The sequence below is a fragment of the Anser brachyrhynchus genome, assembly GCF_964034855.1.
Source record: "Anser brachyrhynchus genome assembly, chromosome: 13".
In the NCBI taxonomy this organism is placed as follows: Eukaryota; Metazoa; Chordata; class Aves; order Anseriformes; family Anatidae; genus Anser; species Anser brachyrhynchus.
Genome location: NC_137708.1, coordinates 19,795,660 through 19,820,064, shown reverse-complemented (window position 1 = coordinate 19,820,064; position 24,405 = coordinate 19,795,660). Strand labels below are relative to the sequence as shown.

Genomic DNA, 24,405 nt, shown 5'->3' with positions numbered 1-24,405 from the left:
TCCAAAGTAAAAAGGACGCCAACATGCGAGTTGTACCATGGAGCAGCCATGCTCTATGTGTACTCACAGTTATTGATCTTCTTGTTGCTGTGCATGGGGGGAAAAAAACAAACAACAACAGAAAAACAACTAGAAAGTGCAACTGAAATCTTCTCTGAAAGGTCATCATATGCACAATCGGCTATTTACATTGAAAATACTGGAAATATCAATTGGGCTGGAAAGGAAATAGAAATGGTTAAGGTTGAGTCTTGTATTTTAAATACAGGAGATGTAAAACTGATGTAGCACCAGGGAAAAATTTGAGATAGGTAGCACAAGAACTCAAGAGTACTCTTTTTTATTTAGCAAACTAAATGAATGCTTTTGCTGTTGCTGACGAGGCACACGTGCCCCCAGATTTCCAGAGAGAGCTGGGGTGATGACACTGATGGGTAAGACCTTAGGAACTGCTGTAGGAAAACATACTCCCCTCATTTCCCTGTGGTTCTGTAGAAAGCCTGGCCATGGTCCTACTCCTTGGGCTCTGCAAGGACAGTGTCACGTTCAAAGGCTGTGGACAAGGTATTGGCTCAGCCTTTGTTCTTATCAACTATTGTAGCCAAGCAACTGGCAATAAAACCTGCATTATGTCCTACGTGCAAAACCAAAAAAATTACCTTCTCTCTAAACACATCTTACATACAAGAAAACTGGAATGGAGTGCTATTTTCAAAGTAAGACAGGCAAGCATATTTGTACAAATGCTTTTGCAAGGTGTTGTTGAAATAAACATGTGTCAATGTAACACCTTTTTTTTAGCATCTCAGCTAATTTTACTCTTGCGGAGCTCCTCGGCCTATTTCTAATTTTAAGGAGTTCTCAAAGTTCAAGACAGCTCAGAAGATTCTAATTTCAAAAGCAAAATGTGTGTTAACAGCAAAAAGACCAGATGAAACTATAACTACTGTATATGCTGACTGTAGCAACACTGAAGTCTGCATTTTATTGCTTTGACTCTGATCAAGTGCATGTAATCAATGAGAATTATTACAAAAGAGTTAGGAAATAATTCTGAGGATACATCAAAAATGCAAAAATTTGAAAGTTAGATGAAGTTGAGATGGCTCTATTGATTTTGAAAAGGTTTGTAAATTACACAGAAACATCGCCCTGTTTTAAAGTGGATCTGAAATCTTTTTAAGCAAGCTCTATTATTATACACAGTTCCCAGTGCAGCGTTGCCTTCTGTGAGCAGACTCATTCTTAGCCCTTAGCCTGCTATGTGCGTGCTTGTTTCTGAAAGTGGGAAAAAGGTCCTGTGTTAACTAATGCCAGATAACTATGGTCATTCTGTTTTGGAAGCCTTCTAGACCAGTATTTTAAGGAATATAAGCACAGACTCAGTAGCTAGTTATCACCCAATATTATTATTTTATTTCTGAGGAAATTTCAATGCACACTGAGGCTGAAAAGAAGGTATTCTACTAAACCTACATAATCACTACCACAGTAATTGCCGCCAAATTTGTGACCTAGCCAGTATGTTACTGTATTTTGTTTTTCAAAGGTTCATGCCAATGTTTTATTGTAGTTTCCAGCTATGTGAATTTCCCTATATCAGGCTGAAATCTTATGCAACTTAATAAAATAAATAAATAAAATCACAGTATCCATGAGATCCATACACAACTAAGCTTTACTAAGTCTTGCAGTAAATCAAGTCTACATTTTGAATTTTCTGTGAGATCCAAAGAGAACCAAATAACATAGGTGTCTAGCTTTCAAAGTAAACATTTCACAAAGTCTAGTCTAGAGGTTCTATGCTTGATTAAAGATCATAGCATGTCCTGAGTTGGAAGGAGCCCACAAGGATCACCAAGTCCAACTCCTGGCTCCACACAGAACCATGCAAAAATCAAACCATATGTCAAACAAAGATGTATGACAGTCACAGGAGTTTTGAAGTGATAGAGGCAAGAATAGAATAAAGTAGGGAATTTCCAATTGAAACTCAAGTATGTACATGAGTAGGTGTAATCTAACCAACATCCTTCTCTCTTTTGGGGTATTATTGTAAAATACTCCATAGGACCCAGGCTGAAGAACGTAAGGTTCTGTACTCTGATGTTCCCACCCTGAGCCCTCAGCCTTTCACAGGAACCAGTGAGGTTCACTGTAAATCACTCTGTCTTATTTAACTAAACAACGAAGAGTTGAAGCAAGTTGAAAGTCCTAGACAAACAAGTATACAAAAATGCAATAATCTCCACAAGAGAAAAGACAATCTACCATTGTAAGACCAAGTTTAACTGAGTCTGTTCCCAATCATCTATGTCAGATCATTCAGAAACCAAGCATACTTTGTGTTTAATGACATTGACAACAGACAATTTTAAGAAACAATTCTTCAATCTTCTGTCTGATCAACCTATTTAAGTAGTGATAATATCAAACAAAACATCACGACTCTAGTATGTTCTTATAAAACACTGCTATTTTGCCTTGGGATTAGATCCTACTGAAGTACATGGGACAGGTCAAAAAGCTTGCAGTAGGACCAGCGGTATGTATTTAAAGATCAAAAATTGGACTCCAAACTCTGCAGGTAGGGCATTTTTTTTTTCCATTTGACAATAGATATTTATGGTGATCTAAACACAACAACATCTTACAATCAATAATTATGGAATGAAATAGGATGAATAACATCGAGGCTGACTATCATTTGCAAAGAGTGAAATATTTTAGTTAATATATGTCTTTGTTTGGCAATTTGACTAGTACTAAGCCTCCTGGCTTCTGCAAATAGACTTTTTTTTCAGGGCAAGAGAGTTCTTCTAAGCTGCTTCTCTGCCCCTTATCTTATAGTAGAAGAGAAACAGAGAAACAACATTGTAAAGAATAGTCATTTTCCACTTCACCTTCGAGAACTGTCTCCAAGAATTTTCCTAACCTGTAGGAGTTACTGGATCATCAATTTCAGCCAAATTTCAGTACCTTTAAATTGCATGACAGAACTGAGAATGTTACAATTAAGTCCAGAAGATCAGTAGCACAATACTTCACTATTGGATGATTATGGTGGCTCATAGAATAAATTTGATCTGTGTGAAACACTTAAAATACACTGAAGCCATATAAGTAGAATGAACATAGTTTTTCAAAAAGGTAAATATAGTGCTAATATATTATTTGAAATTTGAATGCCCTAATATTTAATTACTTCATTTTCTGTAAACACAGCACAATTATTATTAAAGGGATTCAATTATGATTACTAAAAATATTACAGGTAATTACAGAAGACCTTAATTGTAAAGATGAACTCATCTTCACAAGAATAATATTTTCCCTATGTATTGAAACTATGCCTTTATTTCTATTAACGAGGTGCATAATAATGACTCTGGCCATTTGAAAACTTAAAAGTCTGTAATTGAACAATTATTAGTGTCACACTGCCTTAAGGGCACTATTTATCAAGAGATTTACATGATGGGCAATTATATCCACTCAGCCTTGAAGGATAGATAATAATATCTTCTGATGGAAACAAATTACCCTTTATATTTCATTTTTTAAAAAAAAAAGTTAGAAGTGTAGCATCTCTATTTTATTAGTTAGATGTTCCATACTACAGTCTTTCAGAAGACTTGCTCTTCTGCTACAGTACAATAAAATTGCCAGCATCAATTCATTATGTTAGTTACCCCATCATACAGAGGAGGTAGGGGGAAAAAAACAAAACAAAACAAAATTTTAATTCATGTCTTTGACCTATGATGTTTCTTTTGTTAAACTTTCATGATGTGAATAGTTTTGTAACTGTTACTTCTGAAAGACAAAAGAAGCTTAATAAATACACAAAAGATCTTCCAACTTCTGCACATATTTAATTACAAACTTACCCCTTATTATTTAAATGATTACTTAAATGTCTTTAACAGATTGGCATGTTAAAAAATGCAGACATCCAAGCCTTTGACCTTTCTTTCTTAACTGCTTTTCAAGTCTTCAAGAAGTATAGACATAATCCTCGCCCCTCTTTCCCCAAATGTAGCTTTATCTCTCCCAAATTTATGAGGGGAGGAAAACAAACAAAGAAAAAAAAAAAGCACACCATTGTAATCACCTCAAATAAGAAATGTTATGAGTGGACTCATTTTGTAAGGTCCAGATCCTAAAGCCGGGTAAAAAGAACTTTATGAATATAAATGCAAGATTTCTAAATGCACAGGATTTTTCTTTTATTTTGTGTTGGTTTTCCAGCTGAGACTGACTAAGTTCAAGGAACCTGATTAGACTGAGCAGGTTGTGATTTGAAGGAGAAACACTTAAGTACAGGAGCTTCAAACCCTGGCAGGACACCAATCCAGAGCCTGAAGGATACCACACAATAACGAAGGCATGTAGGTATGTTTTTCCCTCTATCTAAAGTGCAGAGTGATTAGTTCTGGAACCATTCATTAAGCCTTCACACTGTGTGCTTTAACTACTGCCTGTCTCTGAGGAGATGAACAACAAACTGGCAATCTTGCGATAGATTTTTAGATCAGAAAGGTCCATATGTCTCCTTAAAACATTTCCAACAAAAATAACCAACTTAAAACTTGCATGGAAGGCCAAAACCCAGAAATACAGTCTGCCACAAGGAGAGCAGAGTGATCTGCAGCATTACAAACATCCCGTGCTTTACTCCAGAAAGAATAAAATCGTGCTGTAACCAGTAGAGCCATCCTTTTGTGGTAGATAGGGCAGTGTCTAGCAGAGCACTGCCTAGTACTAACACATAGCTTATTTACTACAAATAATCACAAGCTAGATATAATTAGGACATTAATTATTTATTACATCAAGATTACTGTGACTGTTCAATGCTTCACAAGAAGATAGGACAGTCACTAGCCACCTTTTAAGAAGGACTGAAGAGCCACTTTAGGCATGAAAAGAATTCTTTCCCAGGAAGTCTCTGGGATCTGTCACTCTCATTATCTTTGGCAACCAAAAAGAAACGAGAACCAAGGCTGTACATTCTGTTTTTGGAAGACTTAATCCATGTGCTTCACTGACACATTACTATTATCAAAGCCTGAAATGCTCTTCATGTGTTATTATTTGCGTTAAACAAAACACAGTGGTAAACACTTCATTCTTTTCACAAATTCTGTTTCTGTCAGCTCAACCATTATTGTTTTCTTCTTGTCAAGTTTCAGCAAATAGCCTGCTAAAAAGCTATCTGCAACTTAATTAAAATACACATTATTAATGTCATGTTTATATGGGAAGTCTTTGGCAAAATAAGTAGCCTCTAGCTTTTGAAGGAATCGCAATTAAGTCTGTCAATATGTACTAGTTGCTGAAATACATGAAGAAAACAAGACTAAGTGAAGCAATTTGACCTGCTTCAACCACATCTGCATAAAATGGCATTTCACAGGGTATCTGATCTAGAAAACTACCAATGGATTAATTACCAGTAACTGTCAGTTGTGAGACATAATGCTAAACTAAAGGTGCTAGATTATTTAAAGCTGATTTTCTTTAAACAAAATAGGTAAAATCCTGTCTTGATTTAGATACATAGGAACTTTAGCACTAGTTCCAATATAAGCATATTTTCTTTGGATTACAGAAGATGTAATCCTAATATAACTACGGCACTAGCAGTGGCTGTTCAATGCCCAGCTGAAAGCACCCCAGAGTTCCAAGTTTTTTTTTTTTTTTTTTTTTTTTTTTTTTTTTGGGGGGGGGGGTGGATTTTTAATAACTGAAAAGTCTGAATATTGTAAGGGGAGTTTCAAAATTTATGTTGAAGAAACTTTCCTTTCTAATAGGATTGCTCTCAGGACCGTTCCACATACTACCTTTCAAATATTTCTAAACTACATATAGGGTTAAAGAAACAGGTACAAAATTGCAGAGAAAGAGACCCACCCCACATTAATTTGCAACCTGTTTTAGACTTCTTGTGGTTATCAGTAAAAAGCAACATCACTGAAAATCCTTTCTCCTCACCAGTACACGACAACACGTTTTGCCTAACGTACTTGTACTTGCCTTCACCTGGAAGGGGAACCCTGGGGAATGAGATGGAGAAAAAGCTCAAGAGGGCTTCTCCCCCTGGGGATGTGCTCCTGGGGGCAGGGGGGTCCTCAGCAGCTGAGAGGCTGCGCCAGAGCACTGGGGATGGTGCACACTCACCTGGTGGGGAGCACATTCAGGAGGTGGATTAAGGAGGTTCTTCAAATGGGTTTGATTAGCCAAGTGTTAGAGAACAGAAAATCAGTAAGAATTTCCTTCTAACTCAAAAAAAAACCCTCTGAAATATTATCCAATAGGAAATTTCTTATATATATATATATATATAATGTTATATATACATAAACATATACAAGCATCGACCTGTCAGTATAAACATTAGCAAGCCAAACAATGCCACTGTTTGGGTACTGTGCATCTCACACCAGCTCCACCATTTTCAGTTTGGGCTTTTTCCCCTTTCCTCCAGCAAGACTGATGAGAAGGTATATTGAGGTTTGATTCAGTCAGCGTTATAATGAATGAGGTCAGGAATGAAAAACCCTCAGCATATCTTTCTCAGCCCCCTACAAAGTGGGGTCACGTAAAACGGGCAGGTGCACACAGGTGTACTCAATGGGGAATGACCAGAGAGGCAGGGAGAGAGGCAGCAATGAGGTGTCGTTAATGAACTGTTCTTTTCAAGGTCCCAGTAGACAGCACTGCCTGTAGCACAGATAAGGTTTACCAACCACAGCTGAAGCAGAGGGAAAGAGGGAAGTTGCAGAAGTGCCCTGTAAGCTCATGAAATGGAAGCACAATGGCAAGGTAACACAAGCACAGTCAGACATGCGGCACTCCCGCTGACCGCATGTGCCTGATAGGTCTATGAAAAAAGTTTTTCTTCATCCACTGGCTTTGTGAATGCCAACATCTAGTTATATGGTTTTGAACTACATAAAATCATAAATGTTATTAAAAAATGAAATTATTATGCAATTTAGAGTGAATAAAACATTAAACCACTGGCAGAAAGGCACTTAAGTAGAACATTTTTGAAGCAGATTCAGTGTTTCTTTTTTTCCTTTTTTTTTTTTTTAATTTTTAAGAAAAAGTGTTTGAAAGCTGGCATTTCCATCTGAGCTTTTGTTATTTTGAATTCCCGTACTGGTCTGAAAGAAAATAAACACCAAAGCTTCCACTGTTCCCTGGGATGGAAATCCCAAAAGCTAATCTGCTCCTTTGTTAATAAATACATATCATAATAACTGTACTGGCAAGAATTACAGATTGCCTACTAAATTTTAGATGATTTAATATTGTCTGTATCTTACTGTTTCTCCACATATGTACCAAATACAGGATAGAGAACAGAACTCTCATTCATTGTGACCAATTATATCTTTATTCACCATCATCCCTTTTTTGGGACATAAGAAAAACCATCTATACTTAAGGCAATTCTGATTTCTTGAATAAAATAATAACTGTACAATCTTTTTGTTTGTTTTTATCTCCAAACCAAAAACTTCTTGATATGGAACATGTTTGGAATTAATATAAGAGTGGAAGCTGACAACTGCATCCAACCTCACAAAATAGCCACATTAGCAGGATGTTTCCAGTAAAGATAATTAAAACTGTGAGCATTTAAACAGTGTTAACAATAAGATACAGAATTTTATAAGCAGGGAAATGACTTGTGATTCCATTAGTACTGATTTCAAATGTTTTCAGACTCAAGCCCTTCTTACACTATAATTTCTATCAGTGCTGCGATGCACACCTGTGACAAGTGCAGGTCCCAGTTTTTCTGATATAGATATAGCCAGACACGAAATGATAATGACTCTCCAGGTACCTTATGTAATAACACCCATGCAGAAGTTTTCAGAAACTGTGAATACACTGAAATGTCAGAAAACTTGGGAAAATCATAATCTCATCACAGTTTGGTATGACAGTAGCAGAAAAAAAATGATTTTGTATTTCCTGATTTATGAATGTTCAGGAACGATGAAAACACCCGCAAAACTCTGCCTTATGAAACAAACCCAGGGAAGCTCAAAACACATATTTTTCCTTAATGTTTTCTTCAAGAACAAACTCTTGCAGCACATTAGATGAAATTCTAAGACCCAGTGAATACAATGACATAACTCTTACTGATTTCAACAGAGAAACAATTTCATCTCAGGCTCACTCATGACGGCCAATACTCGTGTATTCCACAAGCTACTAATAGTGCATGTGACTGCTCAGAAACAAGAGGGATGCAAGACGAACCTTGCAGGGATCAAAAATGTGGAATAAGATGTCATATACTTCAAAAAATACACAGTAGTTAGATTAAGTATTAAATATAACTTATTAAGTGTTCAAGAACCATTTGATGATAAAACACAATACTCTATATTTGCAAATACAAGATAGGATTCTGGGGTTAGAAACAAGCAAGTACCTGAAATACCTCTAAAAAGATGGAATCAGTGCTATATTAGTTCACACTATAGTATTATTCAACGTTTTTGATAATATGAGATAGGAAACCATTTTATAATGAAAGATGAGGTGACCTCTGAGGAAAAAAAAAAAAAAAAAAACCCTATTTAATGTCTTTTAATTATACTTCATCTTTATATTGCCCCAGTCATGGGGCAAGAATCACTTGGCAATGGAAACGTATTTGCTAGGTGTGGGGGAAAAAACATGGAATGTGAGTAGTACAAAAATTACAGTAGATTAATGTAAATAAAGACAGAAAATTAAACCTATATTAACTGTAGATGATTAAGCTTATCAATGCTGAGATGTTACCAGAGAACAATTTCAAGCAGCAAATAGACAAATAATTAATTTGACATTTTCCCACTTACATTATCCAACTATAGGCCCATACTATTAAAATAACAGTAAATTAACAATCACAATTTCTATAAGTTGGAGCATTGCAAAATATAAGAGTGGAATGCATAAAACACACCTTGCTAGAGCCTATTTTTCACTTAAATGTTGGATCGACATTTTAGTGTGAGTAACTAATGGATAGATATGATCAAGTACAAACAAAGGCTTCCCTCTCTATTCTCTGTTATGAATTCTGTTTAACTGTAAGAGTCATTAAAAACAAGAGAGTCATTAAAAACAACCCCCAAATTATTGAAATTGCCCAGGTAAACAAAGTCATCATAAATCAGAACAAAATGAAATATTGAAGCACACGCTGAAATTATTATCCAAGAACAACTCCAACAAGCTGCCTCTGATTACTGTAGTACCCACTTAGGAACAGTCTAGGTGAAGCCATAAATGCTGAGAATGAAAAGCTTCTTTTCTTGCCAAAGTGGGTATCGACCAAAATCGTGCAATACCCCAAACACTAGTTCAGCAGTAACTTAAAAAGAATCCTTAATCAGGTATCTCTTTCTCTTTCTTTCTTTTTTTTCTTTTTTCCTCTTTTCCTCAGATTGCCTGGTTACAGATATCCAGTTGCAAAAGATAACTTACAGCTTTAAAGTTTCGTTTTCACTAGTAAGAAAAAGTAGAAAAGCTTTCAGAAGAAACGAAGTATTTCACTTTTATTAAATGCTCCCTTCAAAGATATATTCACAGGAAGGCAAATTCCAAACTGTGTTCATGCCTTGAAAAACTTATACTAAACATTTTTCACTCTACCAGAAGAGCAAAGCAGATAATATTTTATCTTAAAGAATATCTGACGGGCCAGACATTCACCTTTTCTGAAGTATGTATTATTCTCTATGGGAGCAAAATACTCTTTTTTTCTCCATGTTCTAAAAATGTTTACATCTCCTCCCTATAATGAATTAGTGCAACAAATACTTCTTATTTCCTAAAAGGAAGACAGGAAAATTATAGGCATTAGAATATTTCAGACTGAGGAATGACTTGACTGAAGTGATGTTTGAGATGAGACAACTGCCTCAGGTCTCTGAGCTGTAGGTCTACTTCTATTTTTGTGCGAATGTTCTAGGCTATCAAAAAGCCCATTCTAACACAAAGCTATGAAATTACACTAAGTAACTTTTCAGAAGTGCTACTCTTATAATCCCATGGAAATACATGAATTAGAAACGTTTTATAATGCTAAGTACATAGAGTCCAAATGTAGTCTATTCACATGCACAAATACATACTATTAAAAAAAAAAAGCCAAGTATCTATCTCAGTGTTGTTGTAACAATGAATGTAAGCAACATCAAGTAAAAAATAAAAAATCTGTTTGCAGTAATGAGCATGCTTAAAAGAAAGGAAAAGCAGGACCAAAAAAGAAATAAAGAAATGCTCTCAAACGTCCTCCCACACACACAGAGAATGGTCAGGCTTACTACGCCTCTCTGATTTCTCAGGGTAGCTCAGTGTGCCGAGTGTTTCACAAAGCCCAGTGAGACAATATGCCTGTTCTCTGAATTACCCTCATCACTCAAAAGGTACAAGCTGTGTTTTATTTGGTATGACAATGTTTAAGTGAAAAGCCATAGAATGACTGGTAAGTGGGTTTATTGGATATTGCAACAAGTGCTTAAATATTTGGATTATGCCTCAACCTAAATCCACCAGTAATTGCTTACACCTTAAGGCTCTAAAATAATTCAACAATAAGCTTTCAAGTATCCTTGAATAAACTCCATTTCTTCTTCATCTCTAATATATCCATCTGCTTTGGGTTCTTCACTACTTTATGCATTGTGTGATAATTTTATCTGGCCTATGCAAATTCAATGCAGTCGTATGCTTCTGGAAGCATTTCACATCCCTTTTGCCCAGTACACATCTAGGTCAGAATGGGATCAAACACACTGTGGGCTGACAAGCATGTAATTGTAGTTTGTTTTGGTATTTATAGAATAAAACCACCTGAAATTAAATTCTTTCTTACAAGTGGAAGAGATCGGGCAATGTTTGCTCTGCATTATCTGAGAAGTATTTATAAGCCTTCAAAATCTAGAACAGGGACAACCTTTCAGAAAACCTTGAGACTCAAAAAAGGGTACTCACATTGTGGTGACTGACAAGGGAAACTAGAATCACTCAGCCTATGGAGGGAGGCTTCTGGCTAGAGGAGATATGCTGCAAGAGAAGAAAACTAAACTCAGATTAAGTCAATACACTGGACTTCATTAACCAGTGAGATATTTTTCAAGCTTCTTCATTAATAGGCACGTATTCAAAAAAGGACAGAGTTGTCAGCGGAATTTCAAACATTCTAGAACACGTCCTACATAAATGACACCTTTTATAATTCAGGAAAGGCAGGTCTAAAGCTGGACTGTCTTTCTATTTAACTGTCTGATTCGACTGACCTTTAGATTAAATTTGCTAGGGTAGATTTCCCATTAATATTAAATGATACCCAAAAATTTACCTCTGAACTCCACATTTGGATTTCTTTGGGCTCTTGATGATTTATGTGCTCCAGTTATTTACTTAGCCTATTAATACAAAGATACCTAAACTAGTATCATGACCAGCCTACCAATTTCAAAACTAGCTGAATTTTAATTACTTACGTAATACTGAAGACAAAACATTTTATTAAATGTTCTCAAGCAAAACATATATCTTGAGCCCTTGCCACATATTTCCTCTTAACAAATAAACATACACATGGTCAGGGTGGTGGGACAGCATGATCCTGCTTCGGAAGGAAGTCATAATACTGCAATCAACATTCCCTTAGACTCGTCATCCCACAGAATTCAGCAGAAAGTCTTTCCATGCAGTATGGAAAGAAAGGATGCCAACAAAATGTCCATGCATACACGTGGAGAAATAATGACAACTGAAGAACTACTTACGGGTGTGCTGGGAAGCCCCACATAGTCCCATTAGCAGTAAGTGATGCTGGTGGAAAGTCTGTCTTTTCTATATTCCACAGCTGTATGGCCAGCCAAATCTGAGGACCCTGCCAGTAATGCCTGCATGCTAGTTTCTATACTATCTGAGAAACTCTCAGCCTCTGTAGCATTTTACCATGTATTTAGATAATGCATGCAAACTGAAATCCAAAATTTTACAGGAGTCAGTAAGTCAAGAGGTTGAATTTCACAAACAACATGGCATACAAAGTATATGCAGAAATGCACACAAATAAAAAAGTTGCATTTCCCTATGAATACCCATCGGTTAATTTTATTTTACAGAAATTAAAAGTGAGGCCTCCCAAATCCATGAGATAGCTACCCTGGTCATTTTATTGACAAGAAATATAAATCAAAGAACAGCTCAGCTCAGCAGCTCAGCTTGACAGAAGCTTTGGGTTACAAGCAGAGAAAAAAAAAATAATATAACTCATCCAGCATGTAATCAATAGCCTAAAAATGACACCCTAATGCCTTCAAAAAATAATAGATACAAGTATAGAATACTGCATATTTATTTCAAGAAGTCCCTTGGCTCAGTACCAATATATTAGCTTTAAGGCAGTATTTTAGAAATTATTTATGCTTTCTTTCAAAAGAATAGGCTACACGTTATTACTAGCATACAAAACACGCTGTTTTATATTTCCTGTACCTGGTAACAATTCTAGGACACAGGACTTTTCAAAAAAATAACCCCCCCGCAAAAGCAAACAAACAAACAAAAACCCTGCAAGCTAAATAGCTCTGTTTGAATTACCATTGTGTTTAGGTTTCAGTTAAGCAAATGAATTTCATAAAAACCTTAAACCAATTGATTTCCCCCTTTAGGAATCGGTCAGAGAAAGTATTTTTATGGTGGACCTTAGGCACTGAATCATGATTAGAGAAGCAAGCAAGCATCAAAACTTTCACAGTACCACAAGCTATTTTCTTCTCTCCTGATTCTTAGACAGTTATTACTTTTGACAACGAATTACAGAGAAATATTCCTGTAGGTATTTGAAAGTACGGAGGCATTCATTATTAACAGATTTTTTTTTTTCTACCTTGGTAAAAATATTGTGTCAGAAAGTACCTCTCAGGGAGCTTGAGGGAGAGGAGAGAGAGGCTGGACTTCATGTATGTTGTATCAGAGGTTTTAAAGATCATCCAGACTTTTTTTTTTTTAATTCATTATTTATTTCTACTTTAAAAAAAAAATTTTTAGTGACCGCTGATGAACTTCACATATTTTCACTGTACAAGTAATCTACAGAAACACTTGCCCTGATGTACACAAGTAAGCTTGTACCTTCACAGTAGAATACATAAATTTATGCACATTATTATATATATTTTTCTATTTTGCAGTATGCTGCAGATCATAATATACAAAACTTCAATTAAATTATGTGAAAAATCACTTTTTTTTTTTTAAATCTTATTCTAACTTCTGTTTTCTCTGAAAACTTGAGGATATACATAGATGTTTCAAGTATTTGGTAGTATATATTTTTTTTCCATAACTATTCTTATCAAAGCTTAGTGGTGAGAAAATGTGAGGAGAGACTTACCACTTCAGCTCACTGCCAGATGGACTATTCCACATACCTCTTTCCCACAATAGCATTAACTTTAGTTGATTCACTTAGAATATGAAACAGTGATTTTGGTAGAGGAGGCATGAGCCAGAACAAAGTAATCTGAGAAAACATCAGGTTCTTTTACAAGAACAAATTGTAGCCTGATACATAATATCTCAAGATTTGATGGTAAATTTTCTTCGCAATAAGTGTAGCTATTGGATCATTTACATGACTGATACTGAAAAATGGAACCACCTGCACTTGGGATGAATGTTTTAGAGTCTCACTCTAAATAGGTTAATGGAGCTGCTCTTTGAAAGTTAGTTAATAACACTGTCAAAAAATCACACTAAATTCACACTATTGTTTTCCAGCTATTGCTGGTAAACAGTTTAGGAAAACTGTTATACTTATCTTTAAGTGGGGATTTTCAGGTATATATATAAAAAAAGGCATTAAAATAAAAAGCCTTACATTTCTTGCAGCCCTTAGGAAGGTTTCTTGTTCTCTAATCTGAAATATTTTCATGTTCATAACATGACAGGCACCTTCACATCACGTTCCTATTAGAAATAAGACCTTAATTTGACTCATGTAATTTCAAATCAATATACTCTTCCAAATGAGATAATGTGCCCACCGGTTTTCCTGCTACATCCACTTGTGCAGCATGGGCTTTCACCATGGCTTAGTTACACTAATCAGGAGTTCTGTCTGTACCCCATATCAAAACAGTTTGTACAATAAATAAATAAATAGATAGATAATATTTCAGGATTCTGAAAACTACTTGTAGATGCACAGGGCTGTCAGATGTCTCATCACAACGAATATGATTATGATTCTTTTTCCATCGCTTTCTGACAGAAAGAAACTGAATATCACAGAAAAGAAGTCCTCAAATTATAGTACGTAATTTGTAGGTATATAGATTTATGCAGTAATATGATAAAACAAATGCTTATTTTACCCTTGAAAAGTGTTTTGATTTGTATTTTATAAAGAAATTAAACAACTGTTTCATCAGACAGTTGTTCATATTACATTAAAGTGCAGGAACATTTAACATGTACAGTAATGTTTATGATTGTACACCACTTTACCAAATGAAGAAAGAAGGAGCACAAAATAATGCAACTAATTCTAAAAAAAATAACCTTATATTTTCTTAATCTGTTATGGGGGGAGGAAGGGATTAAGTCTCCAAAGTCATTATAGGTATATGGTCCAAAAATACAGTCACAACTAGGCTTTATAGATCAAGGTAATACTTTTTATGAGACCAATAGGTTTGGAAAAAGCAGACAAGTTTTTTGGCACACAAGTCCTAGTTAAGGTCTGAAACAAAAGGAGAAAAGTATAAAGCAAACTGTAATTAAGATATTGAGAACAATTACTCAGAATATCATTAAATATGTATTAGACTATGCAGGAGAAGAGGAAGGTGTACCTGGGGAGTCAAAGAGACTCAGCAGGGAGGAGAGGCGATTGCCTTTCAGGGGCAAGAGCTAGAGATAATTTATACCTGGTGGAGCAAGGTGACCTCCATAGCCGGTGGGGGCAGGCAGGGGGTGCAGGTAATGGGCCAGCAAAATAGCACCTCCAGTGAGTCTATAGCTTTTGGTATCTACTATGTTATGAATTGGAGTTTCTAGACTTGCAAAAGTATTTTGTAGGTCATTCTTTAATTAAGTCAGAGCAGTTGCTTCCAACCTGAATTTTGCTTTGAAGTTTGCTGCTTCTGTTTCAGACCTGAAGAACTACTTCTGTGCCTGAGAGCTTATCTGCTTTTTTTCCCAACTATACTTAGTCTAATTAAAGATGTTACCCCTACCTGTAAATCTCTTAATAAGCAACTCTATGGATTTGCTGATGGCAAGTGCAAGAGTGGATCATTCCACTGCTATCAAACCAACAGGGAATTAAACTAAACATGCTGACATGTTATTTCTTCATTTAAAAACACAGTAACACCTTTTCCTTTCTAACAAGACTAAGACTTCAAAATGCTGCCCTACAAGAACATAACATTCTTGTGCTGTCTAAGGGACCAGCGAGCTCATGCTGTAGTGGCTGCAGAACAACAAAGAAATGTAGTTAAAAACCTCTTTGAAAGTTTCTCTGGATTGCAGTTGTCACAAACACAGAAAAGATGAGATAGAAGAAGTGACATCTGGAAAGAGTTAAAACAAAGCTGAACTCATTGAAGAATAATATGTTGTTAGTGAAATGGAATAGGACATAAAATAGTAATGTTGTTGGACAAGACAAAGGGAGAGTAAACTCTGAGTTGATTGGCATACTGTTGAAGAGGTTAGCTCTCCATGTCCAGTACATATTCCCTACAGAAGATATGCAGGAATGCAAATCAAAGCAAAATTTTTTCACTCTTGGGATTTAAAAACTTCCATTGAAGTATCTACCTTCTCTCCACTTTAAAACCAAAGCCAGAAGACTCAAAGGGCAAAACAAGCAGATGGGAAGTTGTGAGTGACGTGAGGAACAACTGAATTGTTTGTTGAAGCGCTGTACGTACAATGATGTGCAAAGATTTAAAATGATGAAGGGAGGCTATTGAGCTCACCTGAGAAATTCTACCATTAAAGAGAATCTTCTCCACACACCTCCCAAAGAGAATTAATCTGTTATTAGAGAACAGATATTTCATAATTTCACTGAAATATCCTTCAGAGGCTCTCAAACTTTCAGTGCTAACAAATCACTGGCTTTACTGCCTTGGTGGGGTAAGGGTGGGGAGGAGAATATACAGATGATCAATTATTAAACTCCAAAATAACAGCGACATGAAGCCTAACGAATATTTTTAGGTAGTTATACAGAAGATAAAATGTATCAAGGCTTTATCTACTACTTGTGTGTGTGCGTGTGAAAAAGAGTTAAGCAGTCAAACAATAAAAATGTAAGTGTATGTTCAAGGGCACAGAGCACAGGCATGCAGCTAAAACCCAATGCACTAAAACCCTTCTGGAAAATCACCACACCAAGTGTACACAATGAAAGACATCACAGAGAAGACCAATAAAGCAGCACACATTTCAGTGGTGACTGTCTCTTGCAGTGTGGTATATTGAATCCCTATGAATCCTTGCACACTATAACATAATTCTCCCTCTTTCTAGAATATGACTGCCATATACTCTGAGTTCAACAAGTCAAATATTCATTGTGGCAATTTGGAAAAGTTATTACAGATTGAATCTCATGAGTCACGGGCTCAGAGGACTTCCTAAAAACAGCTGATGTCCCTTTTTGGCATGGTAAAGAAGTGTACCAAACAACAGCTGCCACTGGTCACAGTGAGCGTGCTGTACCATGGCTCCTGAACTCATCTATCACTGTTGCTTCATCTCCTTCTACACAATATGTTATTTATTCTTTCATCTAAAATAATAATTAGAAAATCTGTGTATTCATTCTTCATATTTTCAGATATTTTAAATCTTTAACTTGCATAATTTACGGATCTAATCTTTACAAGAGTAGCCCATGCTGCCACTTCTCCTGCTAGCCTTTCTTCAATAAAAATACATAAATAAATAAGCACTTCATTAACATTCACTTTGTGAATTATTGGGTCAACAATGGCTCAAACAAACTCTGGATCCCCATATGCTATAATTTCTCTAACATTTGGATTCAGACAATACAGTCTGGGTGCATCATTTCTTTTAGTATTTATGGGAGTCCCATGTGTTAATTTTCACTTAAACACAGCAAACTAAGCTTGTGAAATGGTTAAAGAAATGCACTGTAGAAACCAGTGATTCCAGAATAAGAGCTGACAGTGCTGACTTAGAGTACTGTATTAATTTGAAAATGAGCAGGAAAAAATAACAATGCATGATTACCATTCTTACTTGTCACATATTTATCACATAACGTGCATTAAACACCTTTGATTGCCAGGTTAAATAACAACAACAACAAAGTATAGCTACCTTCTCCATTCAGGCTTTCTATTAAAACAAGAAAACAAAACAAAACAGATGCAACTCCAACCACAAGATACAAAATGCTAAGAAGGTGATTGGATAAAAGCAGTGCAAGTGATAAGGACGCTGTTTATTTTAATCTGAACTCTGGAGCTTCTCTGCCATTTTCTTTCCTCCTATGAGAATGACCGTTCAATATTTTATATTACAGGTCAAATGCAGTTTCAAAAAGAGGTGAATGAAATTCAGCAAAAGGATTCCTTAGATAAGATTCCCCAAATTGAAATATGCATACAGTGTTATGGCAACACCTTAAGATGGTAGGCAGCAGAAACTTAGTTACTGTGTCTCGCCACTGTAAATACTGACAGACACAAGAAATAGGATCCTGACTCTACCTACATAGAAATGAGCATTGACCAAAATATAGGATCAGTTCCAGCTGCTGCTTGGCCACACGCTGAGATAAGAGAAGCCAGATGCAAAGTCCCTGACTTGCATACACTAAGAGAGGCGAAAGCCAGATCATCCAGGGGATCAGTGCCCTTCTGGTGAAGGAGCTGGAGGCCAGCTGGGCCTACTGTGACTTAAGTAGAGGCAAGTGGATCTCACTTGGTTTTCTCTGCATAGCAACTCACGTCCCTTTTATCTGGTACTAATGCTCATTTCTGGTTCCTTTCTTTCCCCCTAATCTACACTTGAAACTATTTTCCCTACCTTCCTTGCTTGCACACCCACACTACAACAGGCATTGACAACTTTGATTTGATCTGTGCCTTACACAGCTTCACCCATCAAGGTGACTAAATCCTAGTTTGCAGGTCAGTTACTTCTTTCTGGAGAAATCAGAGTTAAACTCAAGCTGCTGTTGAAGTGACTTACTTGCCTGTTTTACATAGTTAACTTTTACCAGAATTTCTAGAACATATCCACTATGACTTGACAGATAAAAAATAATTTCTCATGGTGTTCTCTCAGGCACATCTGTCCTGTTATTTATTTTAGTCAGTGTTGCTTCCATACCTGCCTAGTGCAGAAGCTTCTGTCCCTTGCTCACAAGGGTCTCTCGTGCATGCTTTTAACAGATGTCTTCCCATAATTGTCATCTGCATGAAGCCCCAGTGAGATGATAATCATCCCTGCAGCTTTCAGCTTCCTCTAAGAATCTTCTCTTGCTTAAAACTTCTGCTCAGCCTCACAAAAATGAAACTCTTTTTAACAACAGAGCCCTTCTGTCAAGCACGTTCTCCTGATTTTAAATTTCATCCCTTTAATGAGTTTATAAAAACATTAGCCAAACTTTCTTTTGAAAAGACCAGTGTCTTTGATCCACACTTCTCTGCTACAAGGCCTTCTTACTAACTTTTGAAAAAGTAAAAACAAAAACAACAAAAAAAAAGAGCTACAACAACAACATGAAACCTCTCAGTCTCCAGCACAGATGTCAGTTTATCGACCACAGGACTAGGGTCAGATCCCCTGTTCTCAGAAAGGAGGCATGGAAATCCCTGTATGTTGAGAACAGAGCAGCCCTGAAGCACACTAGGGCATGCATGTGCTCACCCATCTTCAGAACTCAGGATCCTTCCCCCAGGCTCCATGGAACTACAGTGATGACACGCAGTTTCCACCACAGTCTAAAACTGGAGTATTCACAAAAGAAGTTACAGAGCTTAAATCAAATCCTTCCTCATAGCCCAAGGGGATTCAAACCATTATCTCTTAGCTTTCCCAAGAATATCCTGACCATTGGACCATGGTGTTATCTGCAGCTGCAGGTAACCACACACCCTTTACAACCCCTATTAAGGTTCTAACACACGATCCAGAGGAATCCCAGGCTCAACACGGATGGGAAACAAACAGGAAGAACCACCCACTACTCAGTAGAAAGAGGCCACCTCATGTTGTTGTCCCTCCTCTCTTAATTCATTGATGTGCGACCCAAAAACAACTTTGGGAGCAGGAACTGGAACCGCCAACGTCATTGTGTCTCTCCTCCAGATGACAAGATTCAAAGACTAAATTGCTGAGAGCCGGGCTGGTGCCGTTGCATGCACAACACAACACCTCAGAACCTTCCAGGCCAAAACAGAGGTGCCTGGTAAATTTAGGCCCAGTAAATACATGGTGGCATAGGTGACTGTGGACTACTGAATTGCCATGTTTAAGTGCCAGTGCTGAGTGTTTCTTCATTTAGAGACCCTACTTTCTACTACAGTGTTTCCACTGCTTCCTATTTCCATGCTATTTCTCAAGCAGCAGGCCCTAATTATGCTCTCCTCTCTGAGTGCCCAAGCTGGGTAACTGTCTAGCTCTGGAGAGCTAGATTAGATGGACCCACTCTACTACGACTTGCTTCTTTTCTTTCTATCATCTCACTAGGAAAGATGCATCATATTTTGCTTGCCATCTTTGCTCGGTGTTTACCCATCTGATCATTGCTGCAAAAACACCTGAAAAAAATCACGCACAGAAAGATCTCTAAGGAGCAGAAAGTGTTGAAGCAGTCTGTGATTTTAATCATTAGCAATATAAATGCACAAACACATCCTTCTCCTGTCCTATTCTCCTTACTTTCCAACATAAATGGCAGAGATGCTCAGTTTTAAATCTAGTGCAAGGTACCAGATGTGCTAGACTAACAGCACTGAAGCTAAAGAATAGTATTTGGGTAAAAACAACATATACCATATTAGCATACCTCTATGCCCATATTTTAATTTTGTAGAGTTTTATTGATGCGTGTTTCTCACAGAAGATTCACCATGTACAATTCAAGATACCTGGAATCAGTTTAAACACAACACACTGTGAAATCACTGAGGGCTCTGCACAACAGAGGTAGCTTGAGATATACTTTATGGAGCTACAACATAAAAGCAGCCTCACTAAAGCCAGCTGGAGAGAAAAACAAAACAAAACAAACCACAAACACATTTAAGCATGTATTCAGGCGTTTACTAGACTGGGGACTACTTCTCTATTAGAAATGAAAACAACCCCAATGTGAAGATGAGTATTAAGTCAAGCTCAATATACTAAATACACATGGCATTTTGGATTATTAATTCTTTCTGTAGCAAAGAGAATAGTCACAGCATAAGACATGATTGTAGAAAAGTTTTAGATGTGGCCTGGCTAATATTCTTGAATGTAAGGTCATGTACAGTGAAAGAGGAAAGCATCACAGCTATTTAACTCTTGGCTGATACCTTAAAACAGCACAGAACTTCAAGCAGGACTTAGCCAATTACCAACATCAAATTTATCACCTTAATAAATGACATGACACATTAAGTATGAAAGCCCACTTCAAACTGGACACTTCAAAGAAAGTCATTACCTTCTGACTGCCCGTACCAGATACGGAGTCTATTTAATATTATATGATTGTCTCATCCGGATTTTTTATGGCTGTGTAACCATCAGAAAATCCACAAAGGGGCTAATTGTCTGGATTCTTGTCTACATTCTTATACTTCGGATTAAGGTGCAAAGGTAGATTATTATGAAGGCAATTTCTATAAACCCCTGGTAGCACATGAGGAGGAGCACAGTGTAAAAAGAAGTCTGCAAATTTTAATTTTAGTTTCTCCTGCTAAAACATACAACAGTATTGCTAAATGTCCAGACACTAGGACTAAATATTTCAAATGACTTAAGAGTGAAAGTTTAACCAACAAAGGCGGCATTTATACTTGGGGAAATGAGTCTTATTTAAAGTTAATGGCTGTAGGAGACTAAATCCATTTTGAAAACAGGACTTTGAACGCATTTAAGTGAACAGAACTGAGTTAGCCCTGCTTATGTTTGGACAATACACCGCGGAAGTGATGCATGTCCAAAAAGCTCCTATTTTCTGTCAGGCTCTAGCTGAGCCACTGCAGTGTGTGGGTGCTGCAGCAGTGCAGGGAACCAGATGAAGGGCCAGGATGGACCAGTTAAAAGTAAGCTTAAAGTTTAAAAAGTTAATCTGCATAAGCTACAATTGATCCCTACTATTTTTGCTGCTCTTTTATTTGGATTCATTCATCTCTGGTCACAGAAAAGTTTTCAAAGAATTGGATGTCCTCTTGTGTCCTTCGTCACCAGGGGAGATACTGGTGTAACATTTTATCATCCTTAACCCCCATATTACCACAACCTTTTTTTCTAGTCCTTTCTTACAGTCTCTCTCTAAACTGATCACACCACAGCCACCCTTACAAAGGACAAAGCAAAGAGTCTGCATATCAGGAAACAAATGCATAGCTTACAGCTAAAGCCTGAAGACTCAGTTCTTAGGGATTATCCTACTTCATTGACAGGTTACTGCCGCACTCTGCCATTAACGGGTTACATTGACACAGACACTATATAATGTATGCCTATCTTTGCATGGGTTAGCTCTTTACTTGCCAGAGGGCAAATGACTGGTGATGGAGAGCTTTCTTTTACTTACCCTATAGGGACTATTTTATTTTTAAAATGCGAAGAACTGTTCAGGATGCTATTTCAGACAAGCTGACACTTGGAGATCCCTCTCTTAAGCTTCCCCCTTATTTACCAAGGGACTTGTTAAAAATAAAGAGAAGAGATGTTAGACTTTTGTTCCAGGTATTTAGCTTGTCCTATCAAAGGAACCCTTCGTTTCAGGATGCCTTTGTTGCTGCCGCCTCTGCCTCTTCCTGTCCCTGACATTACTGCATGTTCTCTACCAAGGGACATCAGTATCTGAAGTGATAACTGGCAAGAAACCTGGCACACAGACAAAATCAATATCATTTTTAAAGACTAAATTGAGAGGTGGCTATCAAAGGAACTCTGTCTGGAGGTAGAAGAAAATAGCTCCTCGTTCCCTCAAAAAGAATGCTTGTGAAAAACGTAAAATATAAACTAATGATTTTAAGTAAAGGCTAAACTAAAGAGCTTGATTTTCAAATGAGTGAAAAAGGAAGCATTCTGACTAACCAAATGCCAGCCATCTAGAGTTCAACAAAGCCAGCCCAGCCTGTGCTCTGGATTAGATTTATCATAACATTAGCTCATCTAATTAGGTAGCATGGACTAGCAAAAATTCTACATGTTAAAATCTTTTTTTACTCTTTTTGTCCTTTAGTTCACATTTTATTGCTGATAAACAATAGTTCATAAAAGACCCTTTATAAAAACCTAACTTCAATTTTAATACTCATTCAAAATGAAATGAGTTACATCAGACGCTTCCTAATTTTTCAGCTGAAGGTTAAGTGCTATTTTTGTTTGCTTTGCTAGAGCAGTAGAAATTGTTAACCCTGATCAAGAGATTCCTTACAAAAGACTGTGCTCCACCAGCAATGAGCTCCAATAAAATTCTCTACACATGCCCCTACACAACCCTGATGCAAAGCTAAGTTCTTAACTAGACTTGTACTGTGCCTTTGAAAGCAGGACTTCACTGCCGACAGATGATATCTGTGCTGACTATGGGTCATTGAGCTCTCTGCATGTTTTGAGATACCTAAAGCAGCGCATTTATTTCCTAGGTTTCACAGACACAATATATAAGCTGTGTCTTCCTGAACTGAATGGTTGCAAACACACTCTCCACAGTAATTTGTTCTCCAAAATCATGACTCCACAAACTAATTACTTATTCTGTCTTCTAACCTAAAGCTAATTTTTTTTTTCCCCACAGTGCTATGAATAAGGTTTAGCAGTTTACTTTGTTGCTTCAACTCTTCCATTTATGGAAACCATCTGTAGATAATGAAAACATGTATTTTTAAAGCCTACTAGAAAGCTTATAAAACAATATTTAAAAAAAAAAGTTTTAAAATAAAACGTTAGTTAAAAAAATACAAAACAGAAAATACATAAAAGATTCTTAAACTCCTCTAATCACCAAAATGGCAATGCTAAGGAACATCGCACTCATATCTATTTATGCTCTAACTTCCCCTGCATCACCACAAATACAATCATGAAATTAGTACTTTTACCAGGCCCACCCCTGGCCTCTCTTTTATCAGATGCAAAAAATTTATAAGATCAAAGATGCCAATTGTATTCCAGCTCAACAGATTCTGCTCTTGCTCAAGTATGAGTAGATGTACATGACTTTCTATACTTATAGATAGCTCTGAATTTTTTTTTCTGAATCATAAAAATTCAACACCCGAACCACTGCATTTCTGTTCAGTAGTCTCCTCAAAGCTGAACACCATACCTGATACAGAATGTAGTAATTCAAACCATCATGTGATTCAACAACAATTGCTTGGGTATTTTGCAACACGGTGGAAACCCTATCATTTGACAGACAGCAAGAAAACTTATAACTGTGGTTTTGGTAATAAATGATGGATTAAAAAATGGGCTAAAAATTTGTAATATTTCTGTATAGCCATTTAGAAGATACATTTTAAAAATATCATTAACATTTTAAAAGAAAAGATAATGAAAACTATTATAAGCAGAATTTTATTATAAAATGTACTAACTCTCTGTATCACACCTTACTGAACTGTCTTGCAACTGCTTCCACGGAAATCTTAATCCCACACATGGAGAATACCACAAACTTTACAATCCCTTGGTTATAACTGAGCAAAGTGAACTCGTGCAATGAGTGTCACTAAGTTCTAATTGTTGCCTGTAACTTGTTCTGAGTAGGAAAAAAATAGCAGTCTGGCTGAACTTGAGGCAATCACATCATGCAAACAAAATGTGTTAAAAACAATCAGATTGCAATGTGGCTCAGTAGTAAAAGGTATGTATACCACGGTGACTTCAGCTAGCAGTGGTGTTCAGCAGTCTCAAAATCAGAACTGAAAATCAGCATTGTTTTAATGCAATGGAAATTTCCATAGGAATCTAATTGCTTTTATTAATTCCAACACAAGCTTGCCTCGTGTCTGGGAAGTTCACTTAGCAGTTCAAGCACTCAGGTATATCCCATGCTGCAGCAGTTGCAGGGTTTGAAAGCAGCACCATCTAGCACACAAAGAGATTCAGGGCTATTTCAATTAGCTTCAAAAT

At 36.7% G+C, this 24,405-nt stretch overlaps 1 protein-coding gene across 1 annotated transcript in view; it reads right to left on the bottom strand.

Annotated features, from left to right (window-relative positions):
• The window catches only part of TENM1 (teneurin transmembrane protein 1), an 854,834-nt gene that overhangs the window by 813,662 nt on the left and 16,767 nt on the right, over window positions 1-24,405 (bottom strand). The window contains exon 2 of the mRNA XM_080553265.1: window positions 11,020-11,091. The gene's annotated coding sequence lies outside the window, so the exon portion shown is untranslated. The remainder of the gene's footprint in view (window positions 1-11,019; window positions 11,092-24,405) is intronic.